Below are 21,446 nucleotides of genomic sequence, written 5' to 3' on the forward strand. Positions count from 1 at the left end.
ATATATCATCCTATTTGTTTCTTTAAAAGTTTATATGATTATATATTAGTTACCTACTTCTGCCTAACAGATTACCATAAATGTAGAGGCTTAAAACAAAATATGCTTTTTAAAATTTCAGGACATGTCAGGCGTATGGGCTTGGTTTATCTAGATTCTCGGCCTCGGTGTCTCTTATGAGGGCTGCACTCTAGGTCTTGACCCGGGCAAGGGTCTTATTTGAAAGCTTGGTTAGAGAAAAATCTGCTCCCAAGCTCACTTCATTATTGGCAGGATTTAGTTCAGTGTGGATTGTTGGAGGGAGGCCCTTCAAGTCTTAATGTCTGTTGGCCACCCTCATTTCCTTGCCACATGTACCTTAGCAACATGGCGATTTGCCTTATCAAAGCCAGAAAGCCAAAGAGAGAAAAATAGACCTAGAAATAGAGAGATTGCTAGCAAGGCAAAAGTCATAATCTTACGTAGCCTAAGTATAGAAGTGACATTCTGTCATCCTTGACATTCTATTTGTTAGAAAGAAGTTACAAGTCTTGCCCATTCTCAAGGGGACAAGATTATGCAAGGGCACAAATACTAAGAGGCAGAGGTCACTGGGTGCCATGTTAGAGCCTGCCATGACACATTATTTCCTTCCACCTTTTGACATTTGAAAATATAGCTAATTCATTCTCTTGATATTTTTATATTGATATAAGCACTATTTTATCATTAGAAAGATGTTTGTTATAATCCTTTGTGTACAGTAACAAATTATTTCAAAAAATTGAATTTATTCTCCCATATTTCAGAAAGCATATGGGATTGGTGGAGAGCTAGGCTGTCATAATCCTTAAAGCAGATATAATTTGCATTGGATTGTGAGAGATTTTCTTTAAGAGACGATAGGCTCCAAAAAACAAGGGATTTAAAGTTACTTATCTTTCATGCAAAATTTCTTATGACGATTTAAGCTTTCATATTTTTATATGTGATGTTTTTCTTTTAATTAAGTAGGCATCCATGAAATTCCAATTATTTTCTTACAAGAGTGCTATGGCAAATATTTCTTTTTTTTTTTTTTTTTTTTTTTGAGACAGAGACTCAAGCTATCCCCCTGGGTAGAGTGCTATGGCATCACAGCTCACAGCAACCTCCAGCTCCTGAGCTCAAGCAAGTCTCCTGCCTCAGCCTCCCAAGTAGCTGGGACCACAGGCGCCTGCCACAACGCTTGGCTATTTTTTTGGTTGCAGCCATCATTGTTTGGCGGGCCCAGGCTGGATTCAAACCCACCACCTTAGGTGTATATGGCTGGCACCTTAGCCACTTGAGCCACAGGCGCAGAGCCGGCAAATATTTCTTAGTGAAATCTAAGGATATCCTTGGAATAATTTTATGCCATTATTTATGTTAAGAACTGCATATTGAAGTAATGTTTTTTTCCTTTTTTTTTTTTAGTAGCTAAAGTTCTTACTATATTCACAAAGATCTCTGTCTTTGTTAAGACAACTTTATTGCAAATAGAAATGTCAGAATACAACAAAGGTAGAGCTATAATTTTTCATTTATAATGTTATTTTATTTTACTTTATTTTTATTTTGGAGACAGAGTCTCATTTTGTCACCCTTGGTAGAATGCCCTGGCAGTCACAGCTCATAGCAACTTCAAACTCTTGGGCTTACGTGATTCTTTTGTCTCAGCCTCCCAAGTAGCTGGGACTACAAGTGCCTGCCACAACATTTGGCTAGTTTTTTAGAGACAGGGTCTTGCTCTGGTTCAGGCTGGTCTTCAGCCTGTGAGCTCAAGCTATCCACCCGCCTTGGCCTACCAGAGTGCTAGGATTGCAGGCATGAGCCACCCTAGCAGGCTATAATGTAATTTTGAACATATACTTATTCTTACAAAAATAGAAGTTTATATTCACATTTGCTTTCAGGAGTTACAGAGTGTTCTCATGTATATTTTTCAAATAACAAAGTTACCAGTTTGGAGTGGGGATGGAATGGGCAGTATTTATTGTGACAATGATTTTTGTCTTCTATCTTTTTCAAGTAGTGGCTTCAATGTTTAATATACCTGGTTTTATAATATCACAAATTTTCTGGAGAGAAAAAACTCTCCAGAGACTGGTAGGAATGATTAATATTCGCTCAAAGTTTAATCAGTTTTTATTTAAACAAAAACTTGGACAAAATACCCAGTTTTTCCTTTTAGATCAGTTCTGTACAGTATGTTTTGTTTTATTTTATTAAGTCATAAACATATACATCTTGTACACATTAATGCATTTATGGGGTACAATGTGCTGATGCAGTCTATTACATGAGAACTTAAAATGTAACTAGTCCACACTGAGATGTGCTAAAATATAAAATATTTATCAGATAACAAAACCTTAGTATGAAAAAAATAATATATGATTTCCCATTAATATTTTTTATATTGAGTACAGGTTGAAATAATAGTATGGCTATATTATATTAAAGAAAATACATTATCAAACTGTACCTTTTAAACTTTTTAAATTTTTTTTTGGCTTAAATATATATTATTTTTATTGTTGGGGATTCATCAAGGGTACAAAGAACCAGGATGTATTTATTGCATTTGTTAGATAAATCCCTCTTTTTTAGCTTATTTAATATGTAGAAAATTTTAAATTGCATTGGTTCACATGTTTTTATTATATAGAATTGTTCTTGATAAACAATGAAATAAAGTATTGAAAGAAGTAAAAGTCTGGATAATTGTCTCTGTGAAAAAGAAATCAGATTAACCATACATTATATGTTAGCCCCTGAGTTACTTCGAATTTAGTTTTGTTGGGAATAGGTTTATATTTAAAACCTCTGCCTGATGTAAGCAACCAACCCTTCAACAAGCTAACTGACACCTTGAAAGAGGAAAATCACTTTTTGAGTCTGTTGCTCATACCAGTATAAAAAAGTAGAAGTATAAAGGATGTAATTATTGAATTTCCTTTGGACATAAATCCAAAGATATAAATCTTTATGGCTAAAAGATGCTCAACAAATTATTATTGAATGGTTGTAGCTTAATCATTAGTTAAATTTTCCAGCCACAGATTCATTAGTTGCAAAGTCTGCGTGCTTACTAATTTTCATCACCTAATTAGCTAATTAATACTATCTTTATATTGTTATTCCTGTCCTCTACTCACTGGGTTAGCCAGCACTGGCATTAACTGCATCATAACATCTAAACATCCTAAATTTTTCAGAATTATACAGTTTATAAACCACTACCTACTACACAAAGCATTTCCCATATACTACCTCAGTTGAGTCACAAGAGTTGTAGGAAGTAGATATTGTCTCCTTTGTTCAGAAAAAGAAATCCTGGTTCAGTAAGGGTAACTGACCCGGTTTAAGATCAGCATGTTGCTAAGGGACAGACTTGCCTTTGCATACATATCAAAAGAGATTCAAAGAATTAACCTTGGAGAGCAGGAGTTACGGGGTGAATATTTTATGTTGCCAATCTTAATAATCACCAATTTGACACTAAGACTATTAATCATCACTGATGAAGAGAAGTTACTTTGAAGTTGGTTGATTGATTGTTGATTGACAGAAATGTTAGTTTTCAGGATGAATTAATTCATTAGAGAAATAAAACATTGGGTTTATTCATTTAAGAAATAATCGAACATTGAGTATGTTCATGATGCCAACCTAAGTGGATACTTAAAAAAGAGTAGAGATTACTATTTTTAATAACAATGCATTCTTGAAAATTACTAAGATTAAAACGATAAGTACATGAGGTAATATATATGTTAATTAGCTTAATTTAGCCATTCCAGTGGATACATATTTTAAAACATCATGTTATACACAGTAGGTATATATAATTCTTATTGGCAATTTTAAAATACTGTAAATGAATAAGTTAGAAAAAAAACCCACTAGGGACACAGAACTAAAATGCTTAAGTTTGTGGGAATATTGATAATATAACAGAGGACACATCTAAATTATCTTCTCACACTAATGAAATCCTTTATGATTACCATAGATTAGAAAATACAGAAAATACTAAAGCAATATGCAAGTTTAAAAAAAAAAGAGTAGAGATTACAGGGAGGTAATAGACAGAGTAACCCTAAACCAGCGGTTCTCATCCTGTGGGTCGTGACCCACAGGAACTGTATTAAAGGGCCGTGGCATTAGGAAGGTTGAGACCCACTGCCCTAAACCCTCCATCAGTCTCCATCACCTTATAACCCAGCTGAGAGGATGATCATGAGGAAAGGTAAGATAGTAATATGGAAAGTACCTAAGAGCAGACAATTATTTTCTCAAATATACTGCAGCAGGAGCAAAATAGCCTTGGACCTCAATGTTGAAGGAAGGCCTTGTGTAGACATTGTTCCATTCTGAAGTAGGATTTGGAAAGAGTATTACAGGTGAAGAAACTATAAACAAAATATTATGGCAGGATTGCTCCTGAGTAGAGTGAGATAATTGTGGTGTTCCACATTGGAAAATTGTATGTGGTCAAAAGTTTGAAAATCCTTAAACACCAAGCTAAGGGATCTCAAGTCTTTCCTTTCTGAGTCAGGGGAATGATGGCCACTAATGATTGTTGAGCACAACTCTGTCCTAATAAAGGCAGAAGATTCAACTGCCTTTTGCCATCAGTCCACATGAGGGAGTTAAGTGATTCAAAATACTGTTTTCCTCCAATAAGTGGTATGTAGCTCTGGAAGAATGTATCAGAATGTGCAGAGAAGCATGGATAGTTCACCCTTTCCCTATATGCACATATAAGAAATTCTGGTAATCCTTCTAGAGGGGAGGGACTCCTTTTTACAAATTGAGTTTTATTTTGGAAAGCTCAATCTGATGGCAATGCAGGGGTTGAAGTATAGCAGGTAGGGACAGGTGACATACAAACGAGGTGATTTTTTTGTTTCTACCAGCCCAGATAAGGGCCTGAACTAGCCTCCTAATCTAGGACTGTAAAAGGCCAGGCTGGATGTAAGAGAGATTATGATGCAAGAAGCCTCTAGCCTGAATTCTGTATGGAGAACAGAAAAAAGGGTGGAGAGGAACTGGAGAGTAGAAGTATTGTGAGAATTGTGGGCTCTGTTCTCCAAAAGAAGAAACTGGCTTAGTGTGGATGCCCCAGAGAAGTCAGATCAGATAGCACGCAAGTCATAGAGCAGATCATTAAACAGAGGCCTTCCAACTCTTAATTGCTTTTCCTGTGCTCCACTTGACTGCCGTTTTAGACTTACTAAATTTGAGGTGAAGGCAGATCGTGAATGAGAATAAAACGTTAACCCAGAAGCGTTCCCATGTTCTTACTACTAACGGACACTGCAGTCTCTATGGAATTGTAGCAGGGGTGTTTGTACCAGTGGGCTCTAGGCATCTATTTCCAAATCGTAAATATGAAAATCAGATTCAGAGGGAGGACTTTATTACTGACTTACTGAATCAGATTCTGGTACGGGGCTTGGATATGCATATTAAAACAAAACAAAGCAAAAACCCATACCCAGTCGAATCTGCTATGTGCTCTGGTTCAGAATATTACTGTTCAAAAAATAAATCATTGCTCCATGGAATGTTTACCATCATATTTTAAATTAATTAAAAATAAATGGGTAGGGCTGGCTACCTTCTAACTCCTAGAGACCACAAAATCCAGATTTGAAAATCAGTCCTATTACAGAACCATATTGATAGTTACTCTTCATTGGCTGTTGTTTCTCTCTTCCATTTTCGTCACGTATTTGTTCATCAGTTGGTCTTCACTTTCTTTCAATTGTCCAGATGAGATTTCTCCCTCCAAAAATCAATAGGAACCCGCTGAGTTTATTTATTCTCATATGAAGACACATCAAATGAGTATGGCCAAAAAAGGGTAAAAAGGAAGCCTGTTTTTCAGAAGGCTAGATTGTCAGTTGAAGCAGAAAATTATATTCAGCGTGTTGGATTTATGCATTGTCTTAGTCGTCTCCAACCAATTTAGAAAGTCACTTTCTTATAAAATTGAGATTATTACAAATCCTGTGCTAAGCAGCTGAAATAACGTGCCTATGCTAAGGTCAGATCGTAAAAGTTTGGAAGAACACACCATAATGGAAGTTTATGAATGTATGCCAGATACTTTGCTGACATTTTTTTTTTTAACCTAGGTTGTCTTCTTACTTTACCTTTGACGATGCGTCATACCTATGCACTGCTTGAAAGAAATTAAGCAGACATTATTCTAAAGTCAATATTGAGTCTGCTAATGAAAATGGTTAAGTTAATTAACTAAATGGCAACCCTCACTGAACTTCCTCAAAGCTATTTCCCCCTCATGATGTGTCTTCCTGAACAAATGATGCATAAAAATTAAATTCCTGGTATTCTCCATTGTTCTGTCTCAGCCTCTAAATTGTCACTTTCCCTGTTACAACCTGTTGCGTGTTAAGTAATTACACGTCTAACAATTTAATGGCAGCAGGTAAAAGATAAAACCCTATGGGATTATTTAAACCATCATCCCTTTAGGAAACAAATTGTAAAATCTTCTAGGAGAACTTTGGTTAATTCTGTTTAAATTTTAGATCGAAACAAAACTAAATCGATATTTTTAATGTACAAAAGTAGTTATGAAGCATAGACAAAATTGTATTTTATTTTTACCATTTTTTACATTTTTACATCTATAAGAAGCAATTGAGTTTTCAAAGTTAAAGGGGGAAAAAAACACCCATTTTTCAGTGCTTATGCCAAATTGGTTATTTTAGGGTAGTGAGTAAATTTGTTTTCTGTACTCAAGGTGAAAGGATGAGCAAAAGTAGATCCAGGTTTTGTGGGGCTAGAAGCATGTTCCACGTTGACAGTCTTCTTAAGTTAAAGAATATAACAGGAAAGGGCGTCGCCTGTGGCTCAGAGAAGTAGGGCGCTGACCCCATATGCTGGAGGTGGTGGGTTCAAGCCCAGCCCCAGCCAAAAACTGCAAAGAAAAAAAAAGAATATAACAGGAAAAATACAACATTAAGTATGAACATGAGTATTTTTATAAAGCTGACAAATATAACATCCATCACAAAATCGAGAAAATTAGCAGAATTTTTAAATAACAAATTGCTTCTATAATGCTAGAATATATAGCTCTCTGAAATACTTTTTCCTTTCTGAGTGCATCATCTTTTTATCACCCCTTTATGTGGAAGAATCAAAAGATAATTTTGTCTTTCCCCTGGCATGATTAAGTAAAAAAAAAATTTTTTTTTTTTAAAGACAGGGTCTTGTTCTGTTGCCAGGACTAGAGTGCAGTGGCATCATCATAGCTCACAGCAATCTCAAGCTCCTGGGCTCAAATGATCGCCCTGCCTTGGTTTCCCAAAATACTAGGATTAGAAATGTGAGCCCCTACACCCAGTGTTTAATTAAAATTTGACTTTCATTGTTTATAGTTTCAGAAAAATTCTTTCACATTCACAACTCTAATGGTGATGTCATGTGAATTGTTAGAATTTATTGTCGGCTTGGCACCTGTAGCTTAAGTGGCTAAGGCATCAGCCACATACGCCTAAGGTGGTGGGTTCGAATCCAGCCTGGGCCCACCAAATAACAATGACGGCTGCAACCAAAAAAAATGGCCAAGTGTTGTAGCAGGCACCTGTGGTTCCAGCTACTTGGGAGGCTGAGGCAGGAGACTTGCTTGAGCCCAGGAGTTGGAGGTTGCTGTGAGCTGTGATGCCACAGCATTCTACCTAGGGGGACAGCTTGAGGCTCTGTCTCAAAAAAAAAATTATTGTCAAATTTAGGAAGATGCTACCCAGTTTCTCTCAAACATGAACTGTAAAGCCTGGGATTGTTTCATGTTACCTTGTGTAATAACTAATCGAGATTTTTATTCTACTCATATTGAACTGTTCCTCTTCACACTTAGCCTCTGAGGAATGAGTTGGAAATGGGGAAATTAGAAGCAAGTTCTGTGTTTGCCTTTCGAAGGAACATTACTTTCCCTTTAATCCACAAACATCCTCTGGATGTCCCAAAACTTCTGTGATGTTCCCCTCAAGACTTCATATCTCTTCATTTTCCTAACCTGTTCTTCAACGTGGGGGTTCCCAAGGCCTAAGAATAACTCGGTCACTGATAGCTCTTGGAAACCAGAGCCTAAAATGTTGCCACATCATCAAGAATGTAGCTGCCAGCTTAGCCAGGGCTGGGAGATGAGCCCCACCAGCAAAGCCCTTGGGCTGGACAAAATTGTTAGCCATTTGGTATAGGTCACTGCACTAGGTCCATTACCCAGGTTATCTGGCAGGAATCCCGGATCTGGCGGAAAGAAATTTAAATCCTGTAAATAAATGGCTGAAACACGATAGCAGTTGATGGTATTAAGCCTGTAGACAAAATTGCTTTGTTAGGCTCTATTATATTATTCATTATCTTGTTATGAAGAAAATTAAGCTTACATCTGCTTAGGGTGACAAGATATCCTGTTGTCATGGGATTTTCTACATTTTAGGCCTATGTCATAGGCTCCTGATAAACTCCCAGAGAACATCGTTCATGTTCCCAGGCATCCAGGTGTCAGACAGACACAGTCTTTGTCTCCTTTAAACTCAATGACATGCTCAGGGCCCAGGGCTGTGTGCATTGCACTGTCCTCTGCCAGAGACAGGATTTATTCATAGAGCAATCAAGCTCAGAAGGACTTCAGAGCGAGTCTAATCCAATGTCTGTATTTTTCACTTGAGGAAATGGAGTTCCAAAGATAGTCAGTGAAGGCCCCCAGATTCCACAAACAGTGGCAGAGAGGGCCTGGCTTCCAGTCCCCTGTTACCACCTGCACCCCCCAGTATGATATAGGTGCCCTCTCCTAACTCTAACTTCCCTTTTACGGCCGCACATCCCTCTGGCTTTTCTCCCCTCGAATATGCTACCTGTGCCTCTTGCAGAGGAAGCCACACCAGGAATAGAGCCTCATCTGAGACCCAGGAATGGAGCCAGGTCTCCCTCCTCCTTTTCCCTTTCTTTTATGTGACAGTTATGTTCCCCATGTGCAGCTGTTCGTTTGTTCAATACCTTTCCCCCACAGATGAGAACTTCATGTATAGCATCCCGTGATATGCAGCCTGGGGTCTAACGATGTGGGCCAAGCAATGTTGCTTTTCAAATGAAACCCTAGAGCTCTGGTTTTCTGCACAATGTGGTTGGAGGACAGTCTCCAGAGCCCCTAGCATGAGAGCTCAATTAAACATGAAGGCCAGAGATTAAACAGATGGAATTAACACACACATAAGGCTGTTTTGCCCGATGAGTGTAGGAAAATTGGCGACAGCTTGCTGGAGACAAGCTAATATTTGGTGCTCCTTCATGCTGCTTACTTAAAATATTTGATCCTCAAAAAAAAAATTTGATCCTCATTTAGTGGGGATAAGAAGAAATTGATTTTATATTCATATAAATGCCTCTTCTATTTTTTATTAAAATGAGGCACTTAGAAGATGTACTAAGAGACACATGAGTTTTTAGACATATGAATTATCTTTTATTTAATAGTTTTCTGCTATTCCAAACTGCCCAGTACTCTACACTAGTGCCGTTCAAAAAGTAAAGTGTATATATATGTATGCAGAGGGTGCCAAAAAATGTATACACATTTTAAGAAAAGAAAAAATATATTAAAATTGTGAGAATATAGACTATGACAAAAGGTAAATACAAGTCACCTTGAGTACCTCTTATAATGGCAGAAGTCAAATGCGATTTGAGTATTACAAATTTAATATGTTTTTTTCCTTTTTCGGAATGTGTATACATTGCGTCGGTCCCCTCGATGTCTATGTGTATGCATGTACATGTGTACATATATATTTACATATGTATATACATGTGAGCCCCATATGTGATTGCCATACAAATTAGCAACATTAAAATGTAAAAATGAAATAAACAGGTGAAATTATTGTTGATAAAATGTTTTATTTAACCCAATGTACCTAAAATGATATCATTTTGGTCATTGTAATCAGTGCAAGAATACTATCATGTAGTCAATGATGTTTTCATCACTGATAGACCACATTTAGGATGGTGGTCCCATAGGATTACAATATGATATTTTTGCTATATCTTTTCTAAGTTTAGATACGCGAATTGTTATCATTGTTTTGCAGTTGCCTACAGTAACAGGTTTATAGCCTAGGAGCAATAGGTTATACCATATAGCCTAGGTGTGCAGCCTGCTACACCGTCTGGGTTTGTGTAAGTATACTTCATGATGTCTGCACAGTAGCAAAGTCCTCTAACAAACACATTTCTCTGAATGTATCCATGTCATTAAGTGACGCGTGACTGTCTTGAGGTATTTTGCATTCTTTTTTTGGTACTAAGCCTTTGGGATCCCATGAGTGTTTCATGCTTACATCCCATTTCTATTCCAAATAGCCACATTTCAGGTGCTCAGTTGTATGATTCACAGCAAGTGTATTCACCTGCAAAGTTCTATATTCATCAAAGCTAGAAACAATTTATAGGATATAATAACAGCATTCTTTTTAAAGGTTTTGACTTTCCCCCTTCCATAAAAGCCTCTCATTTTGAAAAGATGTTTTTCTTCAAGCAACAAAAGTGGTAGAAAATTTGTTTTTTTTTTTTTCCGGCTTTTTTGTTGGCATATCATTCCCATTTTTAACATTTTTCTTTCATTTTCTTTTTCTGTTTACTGTGCCACATGACTTCTTGGAAAGCAAATGAGAAGATATTAAAGTTTAATAATAATATAGATAATTTGCTCTCGCTAAGCATCTACCACGCACAATACTCAAGTTCCTAATTTCAGCTGACTGCGATTGCAAGCTTCAGCCAGCTGGTCCCAGGTGGATGGCCCAGCTGAATCAGGCATTTCCACATCCTGGCTACAATCTCCCTAAACAACAGGCCAGGAGAGTTGTGAATTTTTAAAAATTTCCACTGGACAGCTCAGTCTAGTCCATCTTCCAAGTTAGATGGTTTAGTGGATACTACATTTAAAAGTTGTTGTTGTTTTCTGATACATTAAACTTCTGGCAGTGGCTGCATCCACCCATCCCTTAAAGCAGCTCTGGAAGACAGGCGGGGGGAAAGACATGGCCTGGAGGCTGGACCACAACTCCTTGGTCATTTAAAGCAGATGTGAACAAACTTTCTGTAAAGGTCCAGATAGTTAATCTTTTCGGCTTTGCAGGACATAAAGTCTCTGCCTCAACTAATCAATGCTACTATCATAAGACAAAAGCAACCATAATATGTTAGCAAAACAATAAGTAAATGAATGGGCATGGCTGGGTCCCCTAACAATTTATTTATGGACACAAATTTGAATTTCATATAAGATTCATGTCACCTGTGTTTTTTTTTTCAATTATTTAAAATGTAAAAATCATTCTTAGCTCCCCAACCACACAAAAACAGGTGGGAGCTGGATTTGATCCTAGAGCCATAGTTTCTTCCCCCCTGCCATAGACTCTTTTTGAAAGGAGCTGATAACAACAATCCTGAAAGAAAACAAAACTATTTGAATTCTGCCCAGATTTCTCATTGTTTCCAAAGAAATCCAGTATTTCTTTTCTTCTTCAAATTCCTTTCTGTGCTGTTTCCCTTCTGCGCTTGTCTCTCTTCTGGGTAGTAGGAAGAGGCCCACCTATCTCCAAATTATACTCACTCTCCTCATATTGTCTGCACACCGAGCAAAGCTTCAATTCAACATATGACAACACCACCTCCTCCCATTGTTCTTTTCAAAACCAATAAACACTCTCCCTAAGCATCACCATTTCCAGGAGTAGCTGTTCTACATTATTCTTCTGCTTGTAAATGAGATTAAAACTCCCAGAAACATTTATTTCCTTCTTCGTTAGACATGTTTCATTTAATGGATAACGTAGTATGCCTTGGCTTTATGGTATAAATAATAGTAATGCATCAATTTGTAACACTATGGAATGTTAACCTGAGAAAATATGAATGTGAGTTATGCAGATTCTGCCATTTGTTACACAAATAGTTTTTAATCCTGATATTTTTCAACATCACTATAAAATGATTTCATTCAGATAACGAAAAGAAATAGAGCTCCTTTTTCGTATGGTGTTTTTTTGGTAAGTTTTTGAAAACAGGAACCTTTCTAGCCAGAAAATGCTGAGATTAAAAGCAACAATTCATGGTAATGAAAACTGTTGAATTGATGCATGTATTTGGACACTCTTGAATTATTTTCTAAAATGTACTTTTAAATAGTCATAAAGATTACCAAGTCTTTTAGCTGCAACAGTAGTAAAGCAAGTGATGTAGTATGGATTGTAGCAGTAGCCGAGATAACAACTGTTTTGTAGGGATTCAGATTTTCTATATGTGTGCTGTCCAATGCAGTGTGGCTCTTGAGCCTTGGAAATGTGGCAAGTATAAATGAGGAACTAATTTTCAAATTGTATTTAATTTTAATTAATTTAAAGTTAAAATTATATTTAGATAATCATACTGCTTTTTATTTTTTTATTCTTTTTTTTTTTTTTTTGTGAGACAGAGCCTCAAGCTATCCCCCTGGGTAGAGTGCTGTGGCATCATAGCTCACAGCCGCCTCCAACTCCTGGGCTCAAGCGAGTCTCCTGCCTCAGCCTCCCAAGTAGCTGGGACCACAGGCACCCGCCACAACGCCCAGCTATTTTTTGGTTGCAGCCGTCATTGTTGTTTGGCGGGCCGAGCTGGATTCAAACCCGCCACCTTAGGTGTATGCGGCTGGTGCCTTAGATACTTGAGCAACAGACGCCAAGTCTCAAATGAAACTTCTAAAATTGAGGCTGTCTTTATGTGGTGTGTTTTTTTTTTGAAATCCATATTCTGGAGTATAGTGCTGTATGAAAGCCAAAAAGAGTATATTCTGGTTTTTAAAATTCTATTTTACAAAAGCAAATTTTAACAGACCCTATAAGTACTAATTTAATACATGCCAGGTATTGTTATTTGTTATAATTCCTTTGCTTAAAGTTATACAGATTATGGCTTTGTTTTCCTTGAATTTTATCAAATAAAATGAGAAAATTGAAAATTAATAACAATGTTTTCTAAGAAACCAAGGAACCTTTTTCTATGTCAGACAGGCTGTCACTAAGGTCCTTTAAGCAAGTAAGGTCAGAGGTTGGTGATGGAAGAGTGTGAGAATAAGGTAGTTCTTCCTCAGAGCTACTTTTTAGAGCCCTTCTTTTAGAAAGACCATGACTGGGGGGGAGGAGGAAAAAACCATGAGGTTAATTTGTGACAAGGCTTCCACTGAGTAGGTATGTGTCATTTAAAATTACATTTTAACTTCTTTGTGTTTTATTCTAGAGTTTAAACAATATGTGATCAAAATCCTGTTATATAGTAAAGAGTGGGTGTGTAGGTAGATAGTTAAGAGGTTTGAAATCCCTATAAAAGTCAGTTTACAAGATGAAAGACAGCTATGGAAGTTTGGCCAAATCAATTTCACCAATTTACTTTACTTGTCCAAGGCCTACAGGAGCTGCTACAGAGCTTGTTACCTAATGTTAGGGTAGGTTTGAATCAAGATGAACAGTCAAAATTTACTTTCTATGGACTAAGTGTACTATGAAGGATTTTTTGCCATGGAGTTACTTGCTTATAGTGCAAAGTAAGAAATTAATGAACAAGAATGCTGCTCATGAACACCAAGGTTTATTGAAAAGCCAATATAGGTTTAGTGTGGTAATGAGGGCAGGGTTCTCCAAGGACTGCAGACCGATTCATTGTACATCAAATTTTACTGACTTTGAAATCTTCTAGAACTATTCATTTACCTTATCATGTGTTATGCATTTGAGATCTTTAGCAACACTAACAAAATCCATGTGTGGCAATGAAGTGGTTATGCAATATAACTAATATACACTGTGATTTGATACAGGATGTTTCACCATTCCATTGACTTCAATCTGGAAGCTATACAGAAAATACACATCTATAAACATTGCAAGTAAAAGCCACCTGTTTTAAAAATTAAATCCACTGACTTTAAAATAAAATCCCAATAGCTAGGCCATTGGAGGGTGACTGCCCTAAAAATGATTTGTAATTAGTCACTTAAAAATTACACATGGATGTATAATTTTTAAATGTCTGGTAGTTTATAATTATAATGTATTTTTCAGTTTTATATTCATTATTATTTTATTAAATTTCTAGAGGGAAAGAAAATAAATGACCTCCTAGCGAGGGATATTTTATCATGTGACCAGTTGTAAAATATAATAGAGTATTGCGGGGGGACTATTTCTTTCTTAAGTCTGATTCTCTAGCACCTTTAATTTATTGAGGTTGAAAAATATGTGAGGCAAATGAGTTCTCCAAATACTTCATATCATACCACATGCATTTTATCCAAAAGATGATGGTTCAAATGAATTATTTAATTGGTATTAAACTTTAGAAGATTTTTTTGGGGTTGATAACAAGAGAGTATTTATTTAAGATGCATTCAGAGTACACTGTTAATCGACTTTTTTTAAGGTGAAAAGATGTTGGCATCAGAGACTTAGACTTAGCCGTATAATGGCCAAGTTCAATCAACTAAAGAAACAAATTTATAGATAATATACAGGGTGCTGTTTGGAACAAAAATAGTTACTAGGTAAATATTTATATTTATTGAATTAATTACACAGATGAGGTTACTGCCAATACTATGATTAATGAATATCTAGTCCTGTCTCCAGCTGTAGAATCTATGATGTCAATGTAAGTTACAGAAATTATGTAAGAATTGAGCCTTCTATATGTCTTCCTTAGTCCTCTTGACTGATCACATCCTATTCTCTTATATTCTTGTAAGAGAATCAAATCAAATTTCACCACTCCAGCTGCCAAGTGAGACTTACTCTGATCGTTCTCGTAAACTTGGATATTCACACATATACTAAAATGAGCAACCAAGTGAGAAATGTCCTATGTGAGAATGTAAGCACTTTTAAGAGAGTTCTGCTTTTCATCCTCAGTTTTGACTTCTCTTTTCTATGCTGTATTAGCAAATAATTGGTTTGTATGACTGTTCCTTCAACAAATGTTATACCACATAAGAGAAGGCACTGACGTATACAAAGATGCACAATTCAATTGTAACTATATGTGTGTGTGTGTGTGTGTGTTTCCGTGCGTGTGTGTTATCAAGCTTTTGGGGAGAGGCAAGGAAAGAAGACACAAGTTGGAAAAGAATAGTGAAATAATGAATAGCAAAATAATGAGAATAGCAATAACTGACAGGGTCTGATGATGTAGCCCAGATAATGAATGTTAGAGAGTTTATTAGAAAGAATAATTATTTCCATCCAGAGGGATCAGGCAATCTTCTCTGAGGAAGAGGCACTTTCATTATCCAAAACATGAAGGATTGGGAAGGGTTTTTTATATGTGTCAATTAGAAAAAGAGATATTTTATTGAGGGAAAAGAAGACATTTTGCGGCAGAGTAGACGACGATAGGAACAGACCAATGTAAGTCTAATAACTGAGCTTTGTTATTAGAAAGATATAAAGAATTGGAGACAGGAATAGATCGTTGAGGGCTATTTTTTTAATAAAGGCTAAAGAATCTGGAATCAAGAGAATAAAACAATGCATGACAATATTAAAAGACAGATTTGGTAGTGGCAAGGAAAATAGGGTTTTATCATCCCATATACTTTCGAAATTATGAAGAAATCCTAGTAATTAAATTGTTACTACAGTTAAATCACAGTAACAATCAATAACTAAAGGAATTTATTTTAAGAAATGCCATGAAAGAAAGCAACTTTCTTCTGCACTCGTATCAGTATCTTTTCTTAAAGTTATATAGCTAAAGAGAATACGAGGCAAAATATAATAGTATAGTGGTTAAGAGCATGGGCTTCAAAGCCTGACTTCTTAGATTCAAATCCTAGCTGGGTACCGCTTATCAGCTGTCTGACCTTGTACAAGTCACTTAGCCTCTGGTCATCAATTTCCTACGTGTAAAATGGGGACAGTAACAGTACCTGTATTTTAAGGGTTGTTATTAGTTGTTGGTCATATACATAACCAAAACAATCCTTAGCACAGTTTCAGTACCATACAAGTATAACCTATTTGTACAGAAGAAGTCTATGTGTACCTATATTTAAAATAACAATGTTCTTATTAAAACATAATACATATCCATTGCAGAAGAATTGTAAAAAAAAAAAAAAAAAAAAAACTAAGATAACCAATTGCCAGGAAATTGACACTCCTAAACTTTTGGTAAACAGTCCTCCACATCACTGCCTGGGCACCTACATCACTAAATAGACATCCACATTGCCTTTAAAATGGCTGCATCCCTCTTCAAAAAAGAGAAACTTTTGGTGATTATTTGCACAAAAGACATATATTCTACGTCAATTTGCATACCTGTTTTCCAAATTTTCTTGTTATAAGTCCTCCTCCAAACTTACTCCTTCTCAAGACCTTGTCCATTCAGCTGCAACATTAGCCTCTGCCATAAACCATGTAGATCCTTGTTACAGCCCTTCTCTCCTTCCTGGCAAATGGGGCAACTTCTAGTCACAGGGGTTTACCAGATGTAGAATTCAGAAGTTCTGCCTACCAGGAAGATTTCCCTTCCCCACTATCCTATGTATCACCTGTGAGTGGACCTGTAATGCCATAGCAATATACTTACTCCTAAGAAAGAACTAATATCTCCTCCTCCACTAATCACTGTTGTCTCTGGATGAGCTGCAGCCATCTTTCTGCCAGTATTAGGATCAAGTTTACATGGAATATGGCAGACAAGAAGGACAGGAAGAACCTGGATGCCAAATAATACCGCTGAGCCATCTCAAAACTTGGCTTATTGGCTAGGCATGATGTCTCACGCCTATATCACTCTGAAAGGCCAAGGTGGGTGGATTACTTGAGCTCAGGAGTTCGAGACCAGCCTGAGCTAGAGCGAGATCCCATCTCTAAAAATAGCTGGGTGTTGTGGGCCAGTGCCTGTAGTCCCAGCTACTTGGTGGGGGGGTGAGGCAAGAGAATCGCTTGAACCCAGGAGTTTGAGGTTGCTGTGAGCTGTGACGCCATGACACTCTACCCAGAGCAACATAGTCAAACTCTCTCTCAAAAAGAAAAACTTGACCCGTATTGGAATTTCCACTTGTGTGAGATAATACATTTCTCAATAGTTTTAACCACTTTGAATTAAGAGTTTCCATTTCTGTAAGCCCAACGTTACCTAATACAGTTGTCTAATATATCCCAATTAGAAGGATATTACAATGTGCAGTATATGATTACATAGCCCAAATTCAGTGCTCTAAATAGAAAATGCCCCAATTCTTTTATTTTTATGTTTTAAATTCTCTTATGGTCACTTATATTTGTTATTTATAATTGTATCAGTTCTTCATTAAATAATTTTTATTTCAAATAAATAAATAAATAAATAAAATGGCTGCATAGTGTTTCACTGTATGGATATTCCGTAATTTGTAACCCATACCCAATTGGAAGACATGTAAGCTATTTTAAATGTTTGGCATCTATAAATAACCCTATAGAGAACATTCTTAAAGCTATATATATATATATATATATATACACATATATATCATTGCTTTAGGATATTTTATATATATTATTGCTTTAGGATAAATTATTAGCAGTAAAATATCTAGTCTAAGGAAAGAACTATGTTTCAGACTTTGGATATGAAGTACAGAAACCTATCCCATTCCCTTCCTTTCAGCCCCCACACCCAGGGATATTCTAATTTACTTGCCATCAGTATATGAGAGGATTCAATTCACCACACATTTGCTGTTGGATGACAGTGTCATATGGTAATACAAGATACTATATTTTTAAAAGTCTTTGGCAAGTCAGTAGGTGTGCTATTACCCCTTTGAATTTTCATTTTTATGCTTCCTGGTAAAGTTAAACAATTTTAATCAGCAATTGTAATAAACCCATAGGCTATATAAAGCTCTTCTTTTATGAATTGTAGATTCCTGATCATTGTCCTTTTTTTTTTCCTATTAACTGTTAGTCTTTATCCTGTTGATCTCTGAAAATGTTTCTATCCTTAGGGCCTTTCAAATCATGTCTTAAGAGTGTCTGTGAAAAAGATGGATTGTTTTTGTTTTTGTTAGTTTCATTTATTATGAAAAGAAATTTTACATTGTGGTGAATTTAAGTCTATTACTTTATGATTTTTAAATAAAAATGATAATTTTAAAATTAAAATGATAAGAGTATTTGCCTATATTATCATTACTTTTATAGTTCTGTTTTTCACATATAAAATTTTATTTATCTGGTATTTAGTGTGGAGTCACATGAGGTAGAATTTACAATTAAGTTGAAATTCAAGCAAGTATAATTCATATTTTTAGGTAGAAGAGGTTCAGAATTCAGCATCTATATCATATTCTTTGGAAATAATACTAAACTTCCATGTATATTTCTCCTTATTTGAAAAGGAAATTCTCCTACTGTATTTACTCATTATAGCAAGTTATTTTACCTATGTTTCTACTTTAAAATGAATGACAGGCCTAATAAAATACAAAACTTATTTATAACAATTGTAGGAAGACAATTTCATCATCATTTTTGGATTAATAATAATCAAAAACTTATTCAATTAAATAATCTAACTTACCTCCTAATGCCTATAAAATGAAATTAACAAATGTCAAACAGTAATTTTTTTTATTTTCAAAATGTTTATATGCATGCATTTCATTTATATTGTTTCTTTTTGAAATTAGTTTCTAAATGTGTATCTATCTATTCACAATAAGTATTAGAGGTATCGATTGTTTCCACAGAAATGAAAACATATAGAAAGTATGAGTTTGTTTGCTTGTTTACTTATTTATTAATTTCAGGTTATTATAAGGATACAAACAACTAGATCACAATTTTTTTTTTTGAGACAGAGTCTCACTATGTTGTCCTCAGTAGAGTGCTGTGGCATCACAGCTCACAGCAACCTCAAACTCTTCGGCTTAAGCTATTCTCTTGCCACAGCCTCCCAAGTAGCTGGGACTACAGGCACTCACCACAATAGCTTGCCCGGCTATTTTATTGTTGTTGTGGCAGTTGTCATTGTTGTTCGGCAGGCCTGGGCCAGATTTGAATTCACCAGCCTCAGTGCATGTGGCTGGCATGGTAACCACTGTGCTTCAGGTGCCAAGCCAAGAGAACAATTTTTGAATTTGTTAGGTAGAGCCCCTCTTTTAGTTGTGCCCCACACTGAAAAGGAAGGAAGAGCACACCAAACCCTCCCTTCCTCTACCCTCTCCTTCATTCCCCCTCCTCAAAATTGAATATAACTAAGTTTTTCTCCTATGTGGGTGTGTTAGATCATCTACTGGCTTATTAATAAAATTGACTACATTGGATACTTACATTTACGTTTTTGTGATACTTTACTGAGAAGAATGTGTTTCAAACTCCATCCAGGTTAATACAAAAGATGTGAAGTTGCCATCCTTTCTTAGAGTTGAATAGTATTCCATGCTATACATATACCACAACTTATTAAACCATTTTGGAGGTGATGGCCATTTAGGTTGTTTCTACATTTTGGTGATTGTAAATTGAGCTGTGATAAACAGCCTACTACAAATGTCTTTCTGATATAACAAGTTTTTTTCTGGGTAGATGCTTAATAGTGGGATTACAGGGTCAAATGTCACATTGGGGACTCTCCATGCTTCTTTCCAAAGAGGCTGTATTGGTTTGCAGTCCCACCAACAGTGTAAAACTGTCCCCCTCTCTCTCCACACCTGCTCCAGCATCTGCAACTGTGGGATTTCGTGACATGGGCTGTTCTCACTGGGGTTAGGTGATATCTCAGGATGGTTTTGATTTGTATTTCTCTGATGATTAGGGATGGTGATTATTTTTTCACATGCTTGATACCATTCATCTGTCTTCCTCAGAGAAAGTTCTTTCTGTTCATGTCTCGTGCCGAGTGATAGATGGAATTGTTTGCTCTTTTTTGTTAATTAATTCGAGTTCTCTATGGATCCAGGTTTTCAAGCCTTTGTGAGATTTGTCATATGCCAATACCTTTTCCCATAATGAAATTTGTCTATTTTCTTTAATTGTTGTGCCCTTAGCCGTATGGAAGCTTTTCAGTTTAATTAAGTCCCATTTGTTCATTTTGCTGTTGTCCCAATTGCCACTGAGGTCTTCTTCATAAAATCTCTCCCCAGGCCAACACCCTCAAAACAAGAGTTTTTGCCATCCATATTTTAAGTTCCCTTTTTGTTATTTACATTAATTCTTCATAGGTGGAATCTTCTGTGGTAGCTACCTCATGATCCCTTGGTGGAATTGCTCTATTCTGGTTTTTCATGTTACCAGAATCCTTTCTGTTGGTTCCTCCTCGTGTGTGTTTTCTTCTTTTTCTCTTCCTTCCCTATTTTTTCCTTTTCACTACCTCTTTTGCTAAATTCCTTTTCTCAGAGCTTAGCTGTTGAAGTGGCCTTTTGGTAGGGACCAAAAATAAGATAAGGATAAAGAGCCAGAAGGAAGAAAGAAAAGAAAAAGATAAAGAGGAAAAAGAAAAGAAAGATGGAAGGAAAGAACTGAAGAAAAGGAGAGAAAAAGGACAGTAAAAGAGAAAGAGAGTGATAGGAGATATGGTGGTGTTCGGCAGGGTGCTTTAACTATACCCACAGCTGTAGGACTTACAGGGGCCAGGCTGGATGGGTTTCTCAAAGTCAGAAGCTCCTTACCAGTCTGGACAAAGGAAAGACCCTACCTCTGCGAAATATAGAAAGAAATCAGCAGCATGTCTCAGTAAGGAGCTACCAATACCTTTTTTCCAAAGGCCAAAGCTAGAAGGACACGCAGTCCATGAGTTTGTGGCCTCCTTGAGCTACACCAGTGCCATGACCCCCCACCCAGACCAATACAGTCACCCTCCAGCCCTCAGAGAAGAGAAAAAATAATCAAAATAAAATAAAATAAAAATAAAGTAGAATTATGTACAAATAAAAAAGAAGAAGAAAGGGATATCTTTCTTAGGTGTTGTGTGAGAAATTTTACGTGGGAAAGATGAGAAGAGTAGAAATATCTCTACCAAAAGAGGGGAAAACAAGAAAAATTAAAAAGAAAGAAAAATAAAAGGAGATGAGAAACCATAAGAAAAAATAGAGGAGTCCTTGCTAGTGAAAAATATATATATATAACCAAACAACAACAACAAATAACTAAACAAAAACCAACAACATAGCAAAGAAAAGGAGAAAGAAAAAACTGAGGAAAAAAATTGCCATAAGAGGGAAAAATGTAAAACAATATATATTTGTATGTATACAATATATATAGTGTGATATATTGCCTGGACACTAAGTGACACTGTGGTGTTAGGCATCAGAGAACACACACACACAGGATTTTCTGTATATAGTGGGAGTCAGAAACCACTCTCCAGTTGCAAAG

The 21,446-nt window shown here is 36.2% G+C and overlaps 1 protein-coding gene across 1 annotated transcript in view; it reads left to right on the forward strand.

Moving 5' to 3' along the window:
* The window catches only part of DMD (dystrophin), a 2,307,273-nt gene that overhangs the window by 1,440,205 nt on the left and 845,622 nt on the right, over positions 1 to 21,446 (forward strand). The gene's annotated exons all lie outside the window — the stretch shown is intronic.

The sequence above is a fragment of the Otolemur garnettii genome, unplaced genomic scaffold, assembly GCF_000181295.1.
Source record: "Otolemur garnettii isolate 467f Iridium unplaced genomic scaffold, OtoGar3 scaffold00072, whole genome shotgun sequence".
In the NCBI taxonomy this organism is placed as follows: Eukaryota; Metazoa; Chordata; class Mammalia; order Primates; family Galagidae; genus Otolemur; species Otolemur garnettii.